Source organism: Macaca nemestrina, chromosome 13 (genome assembly GCF_043159975.1).
Source record: "Macaca nemestrina isolate mMacNem1 chromosome 13, mMacNem.hap1, whole genome shotgun sequence".
NCBI lineage: Eukaryota > Metazoa > Chordata > Mammalia > Primates > Cercopithecidae > Macaca > Macaca nemestrina.
The window spans coordinates 7,858,752-7,877,067 of record NC_092137.1 but is presented as its reverse complement, the minus strand read 5'-3'; the positions used below and the strand labels follow the sequence as shown (position 1 = coordinate 7,877,067).

Sequence of the window (18,316 nt, the reverse complement as noted above, 5' to 3'; positions counted from 1 at the left end):
TGTCTATTTTTAGCTGACGTAGCCCTACTTGTCTATTTTTCCTTTTGTTGTCTGTGCTTTTGGTGTCGTATCCAGGAAATCACTGCCAAAACCGATGTCATGGAGCTTTTCTCCTATATTTTCTTCTAGACATTTTACAGTTTCAGGTTTTAAACATTTGTCTTTAATCCATTTTGAGTTGTGTGTGTGTGTGTGTGTGTGTGTGTGTGTGTGGTGTAAGATATGGATCCAACCTTATTCTTTGGCATGTGGATATTTATTTTTCCCAATATCATTTCTTAAGGAGACTGTAATTCCCTCATTGTGTGCTCTTGGTACCCAGCGTTAAGGCAATTCCAGAACAAAGACATGAAAATTCAAAATTTGAGATAGCTTTTAAAATGGGCTTAGTACCTGAATAGAGATTTATCAAAAGAAAACATACAAATAGGTAACAGGTACCTGAAAAGGTGCTCAGCATCACTAATTATCAGGGAAATGCAAATCTAAAGCACACCTGTTAGAATGGCTATTATCGAAAACAGCAAAATATAACAAGTTTTGGCAAAGAGGTAGAGAAAGGGGAACCCTTATACACTGTTGATGGGAATGTACAGCCACTATGGAAAACAGTTTGTAGATTTTACAAAAAAAATCAAAACTGAGTGACCATATGATCCAGCAATTCTACTTCTGGGTATATACCCAAAAGAAATCAGGATCTCAAGGAGATCTCTATATTCCCATGTTGATTGCAGGATTATTTACAATAGCCAAGATATGCAATAAACTCAAATGTTCATGAACAGATGAATGGATAAGAAATTTTCTATATACATCCTATTGAATATAATTTAGCTTTCAAAAAAGAAGTGAATCCTGCCATCTGTGACAACATTGGATGATCCTGAAGGACATTGTGCTAAGTGAAATAAATCAGGCACAGAAGGACAAATACTGCGTGATTCCACTTAATGAGGTACCTAAAATAATCAAACTCAGAGAAGCAGAGAACATACAGTGGTTACCAGGGACCCGGGGGGAAGAGAAATGGGGGATTGCTGTTTAACTGGCATAAAGTTACAGCTATGCAGGCGTTTTGAGCACTAACAGTCTGCTGTACGGTGTAGTGCCCATACTCAACAGTGCTGTGTTATGCACCTGCAAATGTGTTAAGAAGGTAGATCTCATGTTAAGTGTTTTAAACACACACACACACACACACACACACACACACGGACCCAAGGAAGCTTTGGGGGATGATAGTTATGATTATTGCCTTGATTATGGTGGTAGATTCACAAATATATGTATGTGTCCAAGCTCATCAAATTGTATACATTAAATATGTGCAATTTTTGTATGTCAATTATACCTCATAAAGCTTTTTTAAATTAAAGAAAGGGGAAAAAGAAAGAAAAAGCAAATGAATTAGTGTGTGGTGAGCTATGCTCTTTTTGCATCTCAGCTCTTGTGATTACAGAAGCGTGCATTGAGACAGCACCTCCAGGAGCCTGGATTCCTGAGTGACTAAGAGTGATCCTTACTGACCAGCAACACATATGGGGAGGGGTGGGGTTAAATAACTTTGCCACCCTCCAACCAGGTCAGTTAGCTTCCGTTTGTCGGGTTCCCCTGTAGGTCCCATCCTATTCTAACTGATCCACCTTATTACCACTCATGACATCCTACACATTCTCTCTCACCAGTAAGTATATCATTAGTTTTGTAACTTCATACGTATTGGAGTGAAAAACAGTATTACTTCATCACGTAAATATGCTTCATGAAGGATGCTTTTTTTGTTTAGGAACTTGCACAGATCAGACACTTAGAGACAGCAAGCAGGGCCCTAAGAGCGTGAGTTGGAGGTGCAAGAAGAGATGAAAAAAATGGGTCATTATAAACCACAAGCTGGAATTGGGGGCTCATTGGGAGAGCACAGAGATGAGAAAAGCTCTTGAGTAATTTATCAGATCAAGCTGGAGATGCCAGAAAAGGAAGAGAACTGTTCCAACTACAGGGAGTTTAATGCTCAGCTCTAAGTCTCTTGGTCGTCTTTGGAACGGTAACCACCTCCCCTGCAGGGCAGCATCAGAGGAGTTCTGTGAGAGGAGCTGTTCTTCCAGAGAGTATCAGGCCTGGGCTACGTGTCCCTGCTTGCTTTCAGGGACATGTGGAAGAACAGGCCCCCAACAGAAAAGTAAAGAATAAGAACACCTTTAGAAACCAAAGGTGAGGAGAAGAGCTAAAATTCCCAGGACTTACAGAGATCTTGAAAACAAAGGGCTTCTCATGGTTGATGAGATGGGCATTTGGGCAGGACTTCTCTGGATCTTAAGGGCGTGGTGATCCCAGCTGGTATCTATCTGGCTTACGTTTATTTGATGTATATATCCCCTCCACTATTCTGCAAGCTCCCTGGGTGCAGGGCTGGGTCTGACTTGTTCAATGTGTTTGTTCCCATGCCTACTACAATCCCAGGCATAAAAATAAGTGATGAACAAAAGGCTGAAGAAATGAACAAATGATTGAATTATTTACGTATAAATCTATCGTCTCCACTCGATTGGGAGTTTCAGAAAGGCAAAAGCCACATCTCATGTCTCTCAGCATCCTTCTAACCAGGGGAAGTGTCAGTGTTTGGGGATGTATCAGTCTGTTCTCACACTGCTGTAAAGACACTGGGACTGGGTAATTTAAAAATAAAAGAGGTTTAATTGACTCACAGTTCCACATGGCTAAGGACGCCTCAGAAAACTTACAATCGTGGCAGAAGGCAAAGGGGAACCACGGCACGTCTAACATGGAGGTGAGAGAGAGATTGAAAGAGCGAGGAAGTGTCGCACTTGAAACTCTCAGCTCTCGTGAAAATTCCCTCACTCACATGAGAACAGCATGGGGGAATCCTCCCCCATAATCCAATCATCTTCCACCAGGCCCCCCCTCAACATTTGTCTGGTGAACTTCCTTGTGTCTTCAGAACTCAATGTCTTTGCCTGGAAACACGGATTGCTATCTCTGAAATGGAAAACAAAGCAAAACAACAGCAACAACAAAAAGAAACAAAAACACCAGTGAAATAGAAAATTATGGCTTTTGAGGTCAGATGGGGTTCAAATCCTAGCTCACCCCAGTACAATCTCAGGAATGTTCCTTAACTGCTTCAAGGGATATCCCTTTAAAAGAAGGATAGTAATATCTGCACTGCAGTTTTGTTAGCACAATTAAATTAGACACTATGTTCAAAGCCCTCTGCAAAGTGTCTGATGCCTGGTAGATGTGCAATCCATTTTGGCATCTCAATAAGGGCCTAATGCCACATCCAGAAATGAGAAAATCTCATCCCCAATTCCACACAACTTTGGCATAGTAAGTCCTCATATTTGCAAGCCCTTGTTTGAAAACGCATTCTTTTCACTGCCACTGGGAGAACATTCTTAATATGTTACTACTGCCATCTTGATTACTGCCTAGCAAAGGTAATTTAAGATTTCACAATTGTGATAGCATCCTTTACTCTGAGCAAATCATGGATTCTCAAACAGACAGGCAGACAGAAAGGGGAAAATGGATTGTAAGAAACTTGGAGCATTTTTGAAACCTGCACTCCACAAATCAAAACAAAGAAAAATACCCTCTCTATGGAAACTGTATTTATTTGTCTGAGTTCTGGAATCGGAGAGATTACATGGGGAGAGAATGAGAATGGGATGGTATTACCATTCTATAATGTGTTTTGGAGTTCACAGCTGGTTTTTAAAAAAAAATTACATTTATGACATTTAGATTAAAATTTAGTTACACATTAGATCTAAGACCAAGCATGATGGGTTCATTGCCATCCTGGACTACGGCAGAGCTGAAACATTTAGCCACAGGTAGGTAACTAGGATTGTTGCAAACGATCATCAATCCCACAGAAACTTAATACCATGAGAAAGCTTGCAGTGTGATGCTGTGAAAATATTAAAGGCCTAGAATCCCAGCTTAGTGGCCTGTTCCCAGGGGAAGTCTAGTTGTGGGTCTGATATCACCAACCACAGGCTGCAAAACTTTTTCTTTCTTTGGGATCTGGGAACCTAACCAAAATTAAGGCGATACCATGCAGGCTGTGGGATACCACAGAGAGCCAAGGGATTGGCTGCAGCCTAAAACAGGAAAGACACTTCACAGACACAGGTGGGAGGCCATTACTCATGACATCTGAGCTAGGAGCAGGAAGTGGTGGGTTCTTCAGAAACACAGTTATTCTCTCGTGGCTGTTAGCAAAGTTCAGAGATGAGGCTGTCTGCTAATTAAAGAAGTTAATAGGAAACCTACCCCTCATTCCTTGTCAGATCCCCCAAAGTTTAGAAAGTGAGGCCCTTCAGGCAATGGGCTTCACTATCTGGTGCGGTTTGCTGTACCTCTTGGCCTGACTCAGAGATAGGGGTAAATGAATGTTGGTTTAAAAAAAATGCATAAATGCATTTGGATTTAAGAAGATATCTTTGGTGTTCATATGGCATATTTTCTTTTGTTTAATCAGCAACTTCATTATAATCCTGCCCCCACTGAAACCTTTAATTGGCTCTCCATTGACTGTAAGATGATGCCAACCTCCTTTCAGCTGATATATTCAAGCTCCTCCACGGTCTGGCCTCTGGCACCCCAGCCTCATTTCTCTCTGTGCTTTCTCTCAGATTCTCCATACATGACATGTGAAAGTGCTTGCATTTCACGGGTCAAGGTGCTTCTGCACAGACCCATATGTTTTCATTTGCAAAGATGCAAGTTTCTGCTCATCATTCAAAACTGAACCGAGGAATCTCCCTCTCCGTGCTGCCTTCCCTAACTTTTGCACACAGAACTGATGCTTCCTTCTTATGTAGTGAAACTGTACCTGGTACACACCCCTACAACAGCCCTTTGCATTGTATCATGGTCTATACATTACCTTCTTTCATGGCCTGTGGTTTATCTGAGGAGAAGGAATCCGTCCAGCTAATGATGAATACCATGATTGGGGCACTTAGGAATGCTTGTCTAGGGGCCTCCATCTCACGGTGAGACAGCAGGAATTCTAATGGCTGCCACAGGCACAGCTGTGGGGTGTTGTCCTTTGCAGCCAGGTACTCAGGTCCTAGGAGGATGGAACCACACAGTGCTGCAACCCCTTTGCAGTTGCCCTTTGTGCCTTGTGATTTCAGCAGAGATATATATTGACATTTGCTGGAGAAGAGTTTTCAACAGTCGCTTCAGACATTGAGTGAAAAGTTGTCAATTTACAGCCAGGACAGCCCCACGTGTTAGAAATTAACAGACTCAGCAATCACTGGACGCAGTGGTTTTTGTGGAGACTGTCTTGCCCTGACAAAGATTATTGAAGCAAGACTGAAGATGCATAAATATTCCATTAATAAGGTCCTGACTGCAGGGGCCATTCCTGCAACACTGTCTACGATCTTGTTTTCCAGGTGCTTCTTTTCATGCTAAGCTTGCATCGTCATCAGAGCCCTTGATGAAGGAGGGCGGGGAGCTTTGACCTGGTGGACACTTCCCAGAGAGACTCTTTTAGGGCTTCTCTGGTCCCTGCTAGACGCCCGGGCTGGTGTGAAGAACACAGAGAAAGAGGAGCCCGCCCTGCTGTCTTTGGACGGAGCCTTGCGACTGGTGAAAGATGTCTCCATTTCTGTGGCCAAGAGAGAGGTGTTGACTGGAGATTCAGTCAGGGTGTGCCCTGTGACTGGGGAGCGCACCAGCGAGGAGACTGCTTCCCTGGGGAAGGCTTGGATCTGGCACTGTTATCACTAATCAATTCGGAACTGGTTGGTTTTGTGCCTTGGCACTCTTGGATAAATTTGTTTATTGGAAAAGAAACCTGGGGAAAAAGTGCGTCTAATTGAGATAGAAATTTACCATCAAGTAAAGTATTAGGTTGGTGCAAAAGTAACTGTGGTTTTTGCAATTACTTTTAATACATTTAATCCTTAACGAAGCTGAAATGTCACACAGAATAAGAATAAAAGAAGAAAATGGCAATAGCAAAAGAACCAAGCAATACACATCTAAGGCTAAGTGACCCTGCTTACCATTAAATCCTTATTCTAGGTTTCCAAATACTGTGGACATATCATACAGAAGCATGATTTCAAAAGCCAGTTTCGTTTCTCCATTCATGTGAAATAGAGACCATAAAATCAGGTGGTCTAAGGGAAGACTGAGATAGGCATGGCCTAGGATGAGCCATAGCCTGGGAGAGTTAACATAACAATCTGATAAAATGCTGTTTCCTTCCATCTGGGTGCAAAGAAGTTCATCCTCAGAGATATGAAAATCAGTCCCTCTGCAGCTGCATGGAGAGTCCAGGAGGAGGTTTCTCCTTAGCTCCCCTAGACCATTTGTTTTCTGTATTTTTTGAGACAGGATCTTACTGTCACTGCCCAGCCTGGAGTGCAGTGGCACGATTACGACTCACTACAGCCTCAACATCCCCAGCTCAAGCTATGTACCCACCTCAGCCTCCCAACTAGCTGGGACTACAAGAGTGCACCATCATACCCAGCTAATTTTTTCTATTTTTAGCAGAGATGTGATCTCTCTATCCCCCTGACCATTTCTAAACAGCAGCTCGACTACTTTTCTTTTCTCCTTCCAACATGTTCGATGGGCCGTATGAACAGAATTACTCACAACGACCTCAGCAGCCCTCACTCACTCACTGTAATCATTGGGTCCTTTGTGTCGACTCTAGTTCTTTGCCTTTCAGAATCTGACCTGAACGGAAGCTCTCTGCAGCCTGACTTGCAGGCCTCGTCTCCACCTGCCTCCTGCAGAGGGGATTGCCAGCATTGCTCCTCACTGAGTTTTTGCAGAGTTGCCTTAACATTTTTCAGATACTTTGTTTCAGGCACACAACATACATGAAGTTGCATTTCCTTACTTAATTCTTATTGAATCAGAGGCATAGAAACGCAGCTGAGCTCATGAGCTGATTTACAGGTAAGCAGAGCAGTATACCCAGGTTTCTGACTCTGAAGTCCATTCTCCTTAAATACTGCACTTCCTTATTCTCCTTCTTCTGTTCCTGCTCCTTAAACTCCAGCTCTTCCATATGACAGCCACTGAGGCAGGACCAGTCCCTATCCCCACCCCATAATATTTCTCAGCAAATACATAGCCCCAGAGTCAAACACAATCAAACAACACTTTTCATAGTAGACAATATCTGGCAAATTTCACTCTTACCTCCTTAACACCATGCTGTTACTCTTAATGTAACAATTGAATCACTTTTACTAACTTTTGACTAAGAAGTCTGCTTTATCTTTGCTAATATTAAAGCAATGCTTACTCAAAAATCATGAAAAAATATTGAAAATGCAGAAAAGAAGGAAAAAAGTCACCCTCAGAACGCCAATCCAAAGTTAATGACTATTTCACATAAATTACATGTTTTGTAGTCATGGCAGGCACAGATCTTTCTGTGTCAAGGTGGCCCATGGGCTCTAGGGTCTCTAGATCACCAAAGCCAGTCACCCTCCACTGAGGACACTGTTTCTCTCCCGCTTTAGTCTCCTTAAAAAATTAAGTGTGTACTATATAACACATGATTTAAAAGCCCACTTGTAGATTATGAATTCCATACCATCAAAACATCTGACATAGATTTGCCTCCTGTGAAGTCCTCAGCAAATGCTGTCCCCATTACCCCATGTCAAGGACTAGGGTCAACCCCCAGACTGGACTGGACATGAGTGTTCACTTGGAAGATCTCTGAGAATCAGCAAACCAAACAATTTTTTTAAATGCCCACTCTCTGCCAAGTGTATTGATGAGGGATCTTAAGTTTTATGAGAAGAAGGATTGGGTCTCTCTTATTCGATGTTGTTTCTCTAAGGCCTAGGACTGTTTCAAATACACTAGAGTCTTTAGAAAGTACAAGAATTTAGTCAGGCACAGTGGCTCACACCTGTAATCCCAGCACTTTGGGAGGCTGAGGTGGGTGGATCACGAGATCAGGAGTTCGAGACCAGCCTGGCCAACCATGGTGAAACCCTGTCTCTACTGAAAATACAAAAATTAGCTGGGTGTGGTGGTGCTTGCCTGTAATCCCAGCTACTCAGGAGGCAGAGGCAGGAGAATCGCTTGAACCCAGGAGGTGAAGGTTGCAGTGAGCTGAGCTCGCACCACTGCACTCCAGCCTGGGCGACAGAGCAAGACTCCGTCTCAAAAAAAAAAAAATAGTACAAGAATTCATTGCATCTTGACCACAACAAATCCATAAGAGAAGCATTTCTAAAGGCATTAAAAGATCTGGAAACTAAGGCCTGTAAGAGTTTAGCAAGCTGCCCAAGGTTATGTAGTATATGGCACAGTTGCCATTGAAAGGCTGTTTGATTTCAAAGCCCATCTTTTCTTGCACAATGCCATTCTCCTTTTTTCCCTGTCAGTGCCTTTGATATACCGATAAATGGTTTCACATACTCTGATGTCAGTCCTAGCAAAGAAAAAAGTATCCTCAAAAAGGCCTTATTCTAGTCACCATTGATTCATCCCTTTCTCAATTTGATGCCAATTTTCCTTACATGCTGGATTTCCTGACCAAGCATTTTGTGTAGATACTAGTTTTTTCTTCTGGAATGTTCTAAACAGTACTCTTTACATTTAAAAAAATATATATATATAGTAGTTTCTGATTCTTCCATCTTTATCAAGTACTTTAAGCCACATGAAGGGGTTTGAACTTGATCCTAAGAGTAATGAAGAATTCCCAGGCAAATGTTGATGGATGAGTGACCTTATCACATTTGCTTTTAAAAATAACTATTTATTAGAGAGATGGAGAATGGATTGGAGAGAGGCAAGCCTGGAGTCAGAGAAACCAGTGAAAAGAATATTGTGTGACTCCATGGAAAGACTAGGTGTTTTAGGTAAGGAATCTACTCTTTCCAAAAAGAAGTCTGACACTTGTCCTCAGGTCCTGGGAAGGAATCTCTAGGCTCTGGGAATACTGTGCCCAATAGGAGTGTTTCTGTTTGTTCGGGGGCCTTGGCTCACACCTGGAGGATCTAACAATGTGATTTCAGGTGAGGGCTTTGGGTCGTGAAGTCATCCCTCAAGGGACTAGAGACTGAGATCAATGAAAGGAGAGGCCAGTTAGCTTCATGCGATTGAGTACAGTGAACACTTTGGACACCAAAGCTCAGGGGAACTTCCCTGGATGGCAATGCTCTCTGCATGTTATCACACGTCTTACCTGAGAACTAAGGCTGCCCACCATCCACCAGAGGGCACGCCAGCAGCTCCACGTTTGGAACCCTGTTGGACTGGTCCATGCACTGCTTCCTGTGGCTGACTTTTATCTGTGCTGGTTACCTGTACTCAACTGTAACTAAGGGTATAACCACTTTCAGTGAGTTTTGTGAGTACTTGCAGTGAGGTATCAAAATGAAGAGTGGTCTTGGGAACTCCCAAACATGCAACTGGTGTTGAAGGTAGGGAAGCCTTAAGGACTGTTCCTTAATTTTGCAGTTGGTGTCAGAGGTGAGGGCAGACTTGGGACTGTACTCTCAAACTCCACAGGGGTCCAGACCAAAGGAGCAGAAGCAGAAATGGAGAGGAGCGGGGGAACCCAAGAGATATTGGTATTCAGAAGCTGCTACAGCAAGGTTCATGGATGGCTGGACAGGTAAAGGGGAGGCGGAGGAAGATTCCTTAAGAACATCATTTAGATTTCTGACTCGGCCACTAGTTGAGTGGTTTGTGATACCCACTTGACTTGATTTATGTCTTCTAAGACATTTTACTCTTAATGCTTAGAAAAGTCTGGGACATTTTAGATAACAAACAAATGTTGAATGAAGAATAGTCTAAGGCAGTGGAAAAGATCTAATTGATTAATAGGAACAGGAAATGATAGTTAATTGACAGTGGAACATTAGTTGGAAGACAAACCCCCACTCTTAAAATCCATCTAGGAGAGCAGATTGTAGATTGAACGGATGCTTTGAATTAAAAGAATGTCATCATCATTGTTGATTTGCCACATGTTTACAAAAAGGGAGTAAGGCAGTTTCTAAATAAATAAATTCGATCTTTTGAAAGGCTAATTCCATCAAGCTACGATGGTGAATATTGTCCCACTTCAACTTTGGATTATTGCTGTTCAAACAATAGACGTTGTTCCTTGACTCTCCCAACACCTGGGAATTAAGTAGAAATGATACTTTTGTTCTTTTTAAATGTTTCTGGCTTAGTTTTGATGTACCAGATACTGAGTAACAATAATAATTTGTTTCCTAGAAATAATAATTGCAAACATCATAGCAAGGTGCCAGTATTATTGCATCTCATTTAATTAGAAATGGAGAGACTGAAAGTAAAACTGGTAAGTCATATATTCAAGAGAGACAGATCGTCCACGGCAGCGCTGCGTGCTAAATCCAGGCAGCTGACTCCAGAGCTCTGTTGCTCAGTTTTGGCCTTTGGTAGTGTGACTCCAGCTTTTCTTGTTTCTCTTTGGTCCAGACATGACCACAGGAAAATAAATCCATAGCCAGTTTGAGATGTTAGATCACAGTTACTTTTGCATTTTCCAAATGTATTGAGAATGCCTACAGCACGTCATATGGCAGTCACATTGTTTTAGTTTCATAGATACTTCAGGGAGAATAATGCAATTTTGCTAACTTTTCCACTGAAAGCAATCACCTCTGTGTGGAGAAAATTCAGGAATCCCAAACCCAAGAATGATGTCTTGGTGGAAAATTGAAATGTTTGGAATTGGAAATTCAGAGTGGAAATGCCCTCCTAAATTAAGAGAGGCTGCTCTTACAATGGCATTAATTATTTAAAAACAAGCAACAGAAAATAAAAAATATCTTAGGAAAATTGCGTTCATACATGACACAGGAATGGTGCTGCCTTCTCACATGAAGTAGTTAGCAAGGGAACCCCTGTGAGAATTTGCATGCTGGGTATAAGGCCACCACTAGATCTGAGGTCAGCCAAGGGCCACGGCCAGTTTTATGCATTGTTCACTCCCATTTGACCAAAGGCTGAGGGAATGGGTGGGACAAAACTGGGCTTTTCGAGCAGACTAAGACGGCTTTGGTTTGGAATTCTGTCTCTAGTACTTGCTAACTATGGACCTAGGGAAGTTCCTTAACTTTACTAAACCTCAACTTTCTCATCCATTTAATTGGGATTAAATAACAGCCATGCCACAGGTTACACAGACAATTCCCACAACATCTTTGCTGCTTCTGTTTCCATGCTAAGCCCACTGCACTGAGAGCTACTTGAGAAAAGGATCCTGGGTGTTGTTTCCTTCCTATTTTCCTAGTGCTTAGTGCATGGTAGACATTTAATGCAAGGATGATACGCAGGAATCATCTAACTTCTGCTTGGGGGACAAAAATTCTAAAGGTCAGGTTGAATTTAATGGTAAAAAGGGAAGACAGGAAAACAGTGACGAATGTTTGGATCCAAGCAAAGTTAGCACACTCATTTCTGGCTTTAATTAATTTAAATGGGCCCCAAAGTCATAGGTGTTGTTCCAGCTAATTTAGAGATACTGAAGGACATTCATTGAGCGAAGAGTAAAGCTCGCCTTCAGTGGGTCCATTACTGTTCATACGAGTCCTATGTAGTTACTGTTGTATTTTCCAAAATTGTATTTTCCATAGAGCAATTATGAGTCAGGCAAAAAGAAAAACTGTAAATTAATCAATGCACCTAAAAAGAATCTTAATGAGCAAAGCATTGTCCAAGGCAGCCTGCTTTTAAATATACGTTTCTGAGTAGATATGACTTATGATGACCGCTCCTTTCTTAATTTCATTCATTTTGTTCGATGGATGATAGGAGCACATTTATGAATGTACTGATATATCTTACACGGCTGTATTCCACTAGTGTCCTGGATTCATATAATGTGCCTTTTCCCAAAAACAGAAGCATCTTTTCCTCTGTCAGGTTCATTACCAATGGGGGCTCGGCTGGAAGGGCTTCATCCTTGGGAACACTGCTGCTCCCCTTCCCCATGGAGGATCGCACAGTGTGCACGCACACATGAACCTGTGCCGTTAACTGTAAGGAGAGCCGTGTGCGGTGTGGGGGTGATTTAGCCTTTAAGCAGTTCCACTTTGGGGTCCCTAAGAGTTTAGCTCTGCTCCCCTGATGTGCAGTTTCCTGAATTCAGGCCAGGAGGACATCACCCATTTCTCAGTCATACATCAAATCAGGCTAACCATTTGGCTACATGGTGTACTTTAATGAAGTTTTCCGAGGTGCAAAAGGAATGTGCAAAGGCCGCCCTTTTCCAGGCACTTTCTTACATGACATTCTTACATGTATGAAGGCACTGAGCCGAGAATCTGCTGGTTCTTTTGCATGTGTTGTCTCCAGTCCTCACCAGGCCCCTATGGGTGGCTACTGTTATTACTGTGAAGAGGGCAAGCCCCAGACTGACTATCCAGAGGCATATCTCACTGCTGCCGTTTCCTCTGTCTGTGCTGTTCGGCAAGTTGATCCCTCCAAGCCTCAGTTTCCTTATATGTCAAATGGAAAGTCTACTTCTTAGGTTGTTATCAGGACTGCCACACCTCACATATTGCTGGTCACGTTGGAAAAGCTCAATAAACACTGTCATCAATCTCATTGTGAATCAGACTGAGTTCAAAAAGGTTAAAACCAACAATAATAATTGCATCCCTTTCCCTACAGCTTTCTTGTCTCTCCTAGACAAAGAATAAAGTTGTATAACTTTTCAGTCTTAAGCATAGAACTCATTTTATTGGTAGAACTTTATTTTAATTGTAGGGTAGTACAGATTGAATATCCCTTATCAAAAGTGCTTGGGACCAGAAGTGTTTTGGATTTTGAATTACGTGAGATTTTGGAATATGTGCTTTATGCTTACCCATTGTGCATCCCAAATCCAAAAATTTGAAACTTGAGATGCTCCAATAAGCATTCTCTTTGAGTGTCATGTAACTGCTCAAAAAATTCTGGATTTGGGAGCACTTCATATTTTGGATTTTTGGCTTGTAATGCTTAGTCCATAGTAGATAAAGGCACTTTATTAGCTCCATCAGAGCAAGCCTCCTCAGAAGCACTCCCTGGTGATCACTCTCATTCCTTCCAAAAGTTTCATTTCTTTCTCTCTCTCTCTCTCTCTCTCTCTCTCTCTCTCTCTCGACAGTGTCTTGCTCTGTCCCCCAGGCTGGAGTGCAGTGGCATAATCACAACTCACTATAGCCTCAACTTCTTGGGCTCAAGCGATCCTCCCTCCTCAGCCCCTGTGCATCTGGGACTATGGAGGTGCACCACCAAGCCTGGCGAAGTTTTTTAATTTTTATTTTAGCAGAGATAGGGGGTCACTATGATGCCCAGGCTGGTTCTGAACACCTGGCCTCAAGCAATTCTCCCATCTTGGCCTCCCAAAGTTCCTAGATTATAAGTGTAAGCCACCGTGCCTGGCCTTAAAGTTTAATCTTAACATTGGTTCTGGCCCTGTTCTATTTGTAAAGATCTCTTTTGAAGTCTCAACACCACCTTTATCATGTGTTTCTGTTCTGCCCTTCAGAAAAGCCCACCAGAACCAAAGATGCAAGTTCCTGAAGATGGTGAGGCTAGGGACCCCCATTCACTTGTCCTCCAGTTAAGGCTGAAAGGGGTGTGGGAACTCTAGAGCCAAAATTATCTCAGTTGCAAGAAGGAGTCTTGCATAAGAGCCTAAAAAATCTATTTATGATTCTGCTAGGCACCTATGTGGCACTCTCCCTCTACAGGACAGCTTCAAAGTCCTCTCTCAGCCTCATAGTATACATGACTTTTGCTGCCATAAATTCTTTGTGCAGCAGTCTCCACATCGTGCATCCAGAGACCTCAACTCGGGCTCTCCCCTCTGCACATTTGCCTCTTGTTCTAACTATGCAAGGTAAGAACAAATGAGTGCAAAGGGCTGAGTTCCATGCAACCACCTGCAGCTGGGTGAGCTAGTGAAGTTGACCTTGAGATAAAGATTTAAAGTGAAGAATGTTTATCAAGGAGTGCATTGGGGTAAGCACAAGTCAAAGGGACAGGAGAAAGCAGGAGGGGCAGAGGGGAAAGCTATCTTCCATGGAGGCTCAAGACAGCCTTACTTATGTTTTAGGAAGCTCAGGGACTCACGTGGCTCTTCAGAAGAGTGTCTGAGTGAGATTGAGATAACCAAAGCTTTATTACTCCTCTACCCCAACCCCTGGCATGGATTAGTCATACATGTGGGTCTCCCCAGAAGAGGCAAGATCTTGGGCCTGCTCGCTGCAGCCCAGGCAATCCCTGAAGATGAGACAGGATAGTTCCCATGACCCTTTCACAGGACTTGCGACAGGGATGTGGCTTGTTTACTTGACCGCTGAGCTTAACCCCTTACTGGAGGGAACATGCCATGGACAGGAGCAGGAACCAGAGTGAGTGAATGCTGGAACTGCCAGCTGTGTCTCTCCAGCAAAAGCAGGCCCTGTGCAAGCCTCGCAGCAGTGTCCAAGTGTGTTACAATCCTCTTTTAGCTCTGCTGTCTGGGAGGAGGTGTCTGCAACCCCCGATGTCCCAGAGTGCATTTTACCAGCTCAGTGGGCCTTTTGCCTTATTACGTGGGGCAGCTGTCCTCCACCAGCAAGGACAAAGGGCCAGTGTGACAGCCCTTTTGGGTTCCCATACCCAGTGTGTCTCGAATTCTTGTCCGGTGCTTGAGAAGAATGAGGCCACATGGCCTTGAAGGACGGTGAATGTGGAAGTTTTATTGAATGGTGAAAGTGGCTCTCAGCAGGATGGGGAGTTGGAAAGGGGATGGAGTGAGAAGGCAGTCTTCCCTGGAGGTCAGCCATCCCTGGTCAAACTCCTTTCCCAAAGAAGTCTCCAATGTCCAGCTGAATCATCTCCTCTCAACATTCAGATGCTTCTCTCTTCTGTGTGTGTGTCCTTCTCTGCCATGCCACTCTGCTCCTCTGCCAGTGGAGCTTGGGGTTTTTATGGGCACAGGATAGGGGTGTAGTGGGCCAAAAGGCAACATTCAGGTGGGGAAATGGATTTGAAGTTCTCATTTAGGGCTGTGGTTTAGGCTTGAGGGTGGGAGCCTTGTCAAGGATCCCACCCTTTTCTACCTAGTATGTCCCTGCCTCTTGTTCATATCAAAAGTGTAGTCCACCAATATCCCCAGCCCCAAGGAGAGTTTAGTTCTTTGTTGAAGAGCAACCTGGGTAGAGCATCATCATGTCCATACACCCCCACCCCATGACAGGCACATTCTACATCAACTACAATGAGCCAGTCACTTTCCCTGTGCCAGTTTTCATGCTCAGAACTATCACATAATGCATAGGATTTGGGTAATTTTCCCATGGTTTTGACTTTGGGTGGCCCAGGGCTAGGAGAGGACAGAGGTGGGGAGATAGAGGGAGGAAGAGGAAAGGTGCATTAATTCATTTTCACTGCTAATAAAAACATACCTGAAACTGGGAACAAAAAAAGGTTTAATTGGACTTATAGTTCCACATGAATGGGGAGGCCTCAGGATCATGGTGGGAGATGAAAGGCTCTTTTTACATTGTGGCAGCAGGAGAAAATGAGAGAGAAGTAATAGCATAAACCCCTGATAAACCCATCAGATCTCTTGAGACTTATTCACTATCATGAGAATAGAACGGGAAAGACCAGCCCCCGTGATTCAATTACCTCCCCCTGGGTCCCTCCCACAACATGTGGGAATTCTGGGAGATACAACACAAGTTGAGATTTCAGTGGGGACATACCCAAACCATACCAAAAGGTAAGAGGAAGAGTAGAAGGTAAGAAAAGAATGAATATTTATTAAGCATCAAATTGTACCTGGCACCATGATAGGTGGTTTATAACCTCAATTCAATTTAACTTTCACTCCCCCTTATAAAGCATAATATGGCTTATTGCCATTTTGAAGTTGAAGAAGCTGGGGCTCAAGAAATTAAGCAGCAACAACAGAAATTCTGTATCATCTCCTTTACATTCCTGTGTCTAGAGCTGCAGAAACTCCAGTCTGGGTGCAAACACATCAAGGCAATGATACAATGATGAGCAACTCCCATCCACTGCCCAGGCTTGGATACTCCCCATTTCTAGCCCTGTCCTCAGAAACATCAGGCTTTCTCCCAACTTTGAAAGCCACCCAAGTTTGGAGCGTGACTTGCCATTCCCATCTTAGTTCTCATTGCTTGCCTACAAGCGCACTATTCTTTAGCTTTTGACCAATGAAAAGTGCTCAGCACATATTTGTGCAACAAAACTAACTGTGATAGCTCCAGGTGCAAAGCTGCCCAGTAACCCCTGGACACAGTTCCTGCCCCACTGTGCTCACCCCACCTGAACTAACCAAATTCCCCTGGCATACCCATGTTAGAAAAGGACTCTTGGGGACTGCTAAGGGACAACCAAGGTGGCTCAGGGATCTAGGCAATGTGCATCTCAAAGTGCTTCACAAATGATTGCTTATATTTAATAGTACATGCTCACGTAATGCAATAATGGTTATCATTTTACACATAGTAGCTCAATCTGCACAAATAACTCTAAGAGACAGATTTTTCCTCTTGTTTCAGAGACATAGAGAGATTAAGGAATGTGCCCAAGGGCAATTTGGTTAGGCAGTGGTGAAGCTAGGCTGCAAATCTGGCTTTTTTGGGCCCTGCACTTTAGGCTTTAATTCTGCCAAGCCAAAATTCCAACACAAACTGTCACACTCCATCTACCATCTTTTTTTTTTTTTGAGACGGAGTTTCACTCTGTCCCCCAGGCTGGAGTGCAGTGGTGTGATCTTGGCTCACTGTAACCTCTGCCTCCACCATGCTGGCTAACTTTTGTATTTTTAGTGGAGACAGGGTTTCACCATGTTGGTCAGGCTGGTCTCAAACTCCTGACCTTGGGTGATCCACCCGTCTTGGCCTCCCAAAGTACTAGGATTACAAGCATGAGCCACTGTGCCCGGCCCCATTTACCACCTTAGCTCTGAGACCCGCCTACCAGAGGGGTTCCCTGTGGAGTGAGATGTGCACATTCTACTTTATTCTCTCTTCTAGGTCAAGTGAGAAAATGTATTTGAAATCACTTTGTAAGCTATAAGCTACCCTATGGAGAGTATGTGTATAAATGTACACATATCTATACACACGAGTGCAACTATATCCCTCACAATTCACAAGCAATGTGTGATTCATGTTAAATATTCAACACATGTTGAATTTATTGGGAGTGTCTATCTTGATATAGATACTTGTTCACAAGCTATTAGTATGCCCTATTGACATTTCACACAAATAAACACAATACACACACACACACACACACTCATGTTGCTCTTCCCTCTCGGGAATGTTTGTTCAAGAGGCTGAGGCTGAAGTTGGCCTCCTGCTATGTCAGGGCAGCCCTTGCATAGGTGTGAGTGTGAGCAGGAATTTATTTTCTAGCCAAGGGAGAAAATGACAAAGTGAATACAAAAACCACAAAAGCAGCTAAGTTAGATTTGGGTTCCAAAAAAATGCAGACAGAAAAGGGAGACTGTGAAGGGAGAGTTGATAGGTGGTTTAAGGAATGTCTGGAGAGAGGCGAGGAATAGAGTAAAGAAGAGAAAAAGTAATAAAAAGAACTGCAACACTCACCTCTGAGAACAAATGACTGTAGTTGCTGCATGCTTAACGTCCCCATCTTAGGAAGCACCACACATCAGCAGAAATGAGATACACAGCAGGGAGGTGCTAGAAATCTGGTTTTGCAGATGAGTTTGACAAATCACCTACAGCTTTGCTCCAAACCAGGTCCAAAGACTTTAACCACATGGTTTGCTTGTGTGCACCTATTTCCTGAGTTGCTCTAAATTGCGTGACTTAGGGTGTAATGGCAATTCTTTGGGTTTTTGTAGCTCCATTTCTATGAGATACATGATTAGAAATCCTATTTGCTTTTTGTTTTTCAACCTTAATCAGCTACCATGCTGGGCTTGTGTGGCAGCCCCGATAATCAGCCTGCTTTATGGAGAAGGCAGAGTGGAAACAGGACAGGAGACTTCCCATGGCACACATGGAAACGCAGCTTTCTTAGGGTTTTCCTTAAACTCGGAAAGTATCTCTTGTCTGCAAAATTGAAGTCACAATCTCTAATTAATTAGCTAACTAGCTCCCCCTCTTGAAATGTCTTTCAGATAAAAGCTGCATAATGCTACAAAGCGATGGCCTAAAATCAGACTAATCTATGTCTATGGCAGTCCGTAGGATCCATCGTGTCAGAAAAATACATAGAAATGTCTTAAAATCTGCCCAAACACAAAAACTGTATCTGT

General features: G+C 43.1%; 1 long non-coding RNA gene across 3 annotated transcripts in view; it reads right to left on the bottom strand.

The window, feature by feature from the left end:
• The window catches only part of LOC105486536 (uncharacterized), a 38,764-nt gene extending 20,891 nt beyond the window's left edge, over positions 1-17,873 (bottom strand). For 2 of the 3 annotated variants that reach the window (XR_011611431.1, XR_011611430.1), the window contains exon 1: positions 17,640-17,873. This is a non-coding gene — a long non-coding RNA (uncharacterized lncRNA). Of the gene's footprint in view, positions 1-6,053; positions 11,689-17,639 lie in introns of those variants that run through there. The other variant, XR_011611432.1, reaches the window with a different exon arrangement.
• Positions 17,874-18,316: the final 443 nt, after the last annotated feature.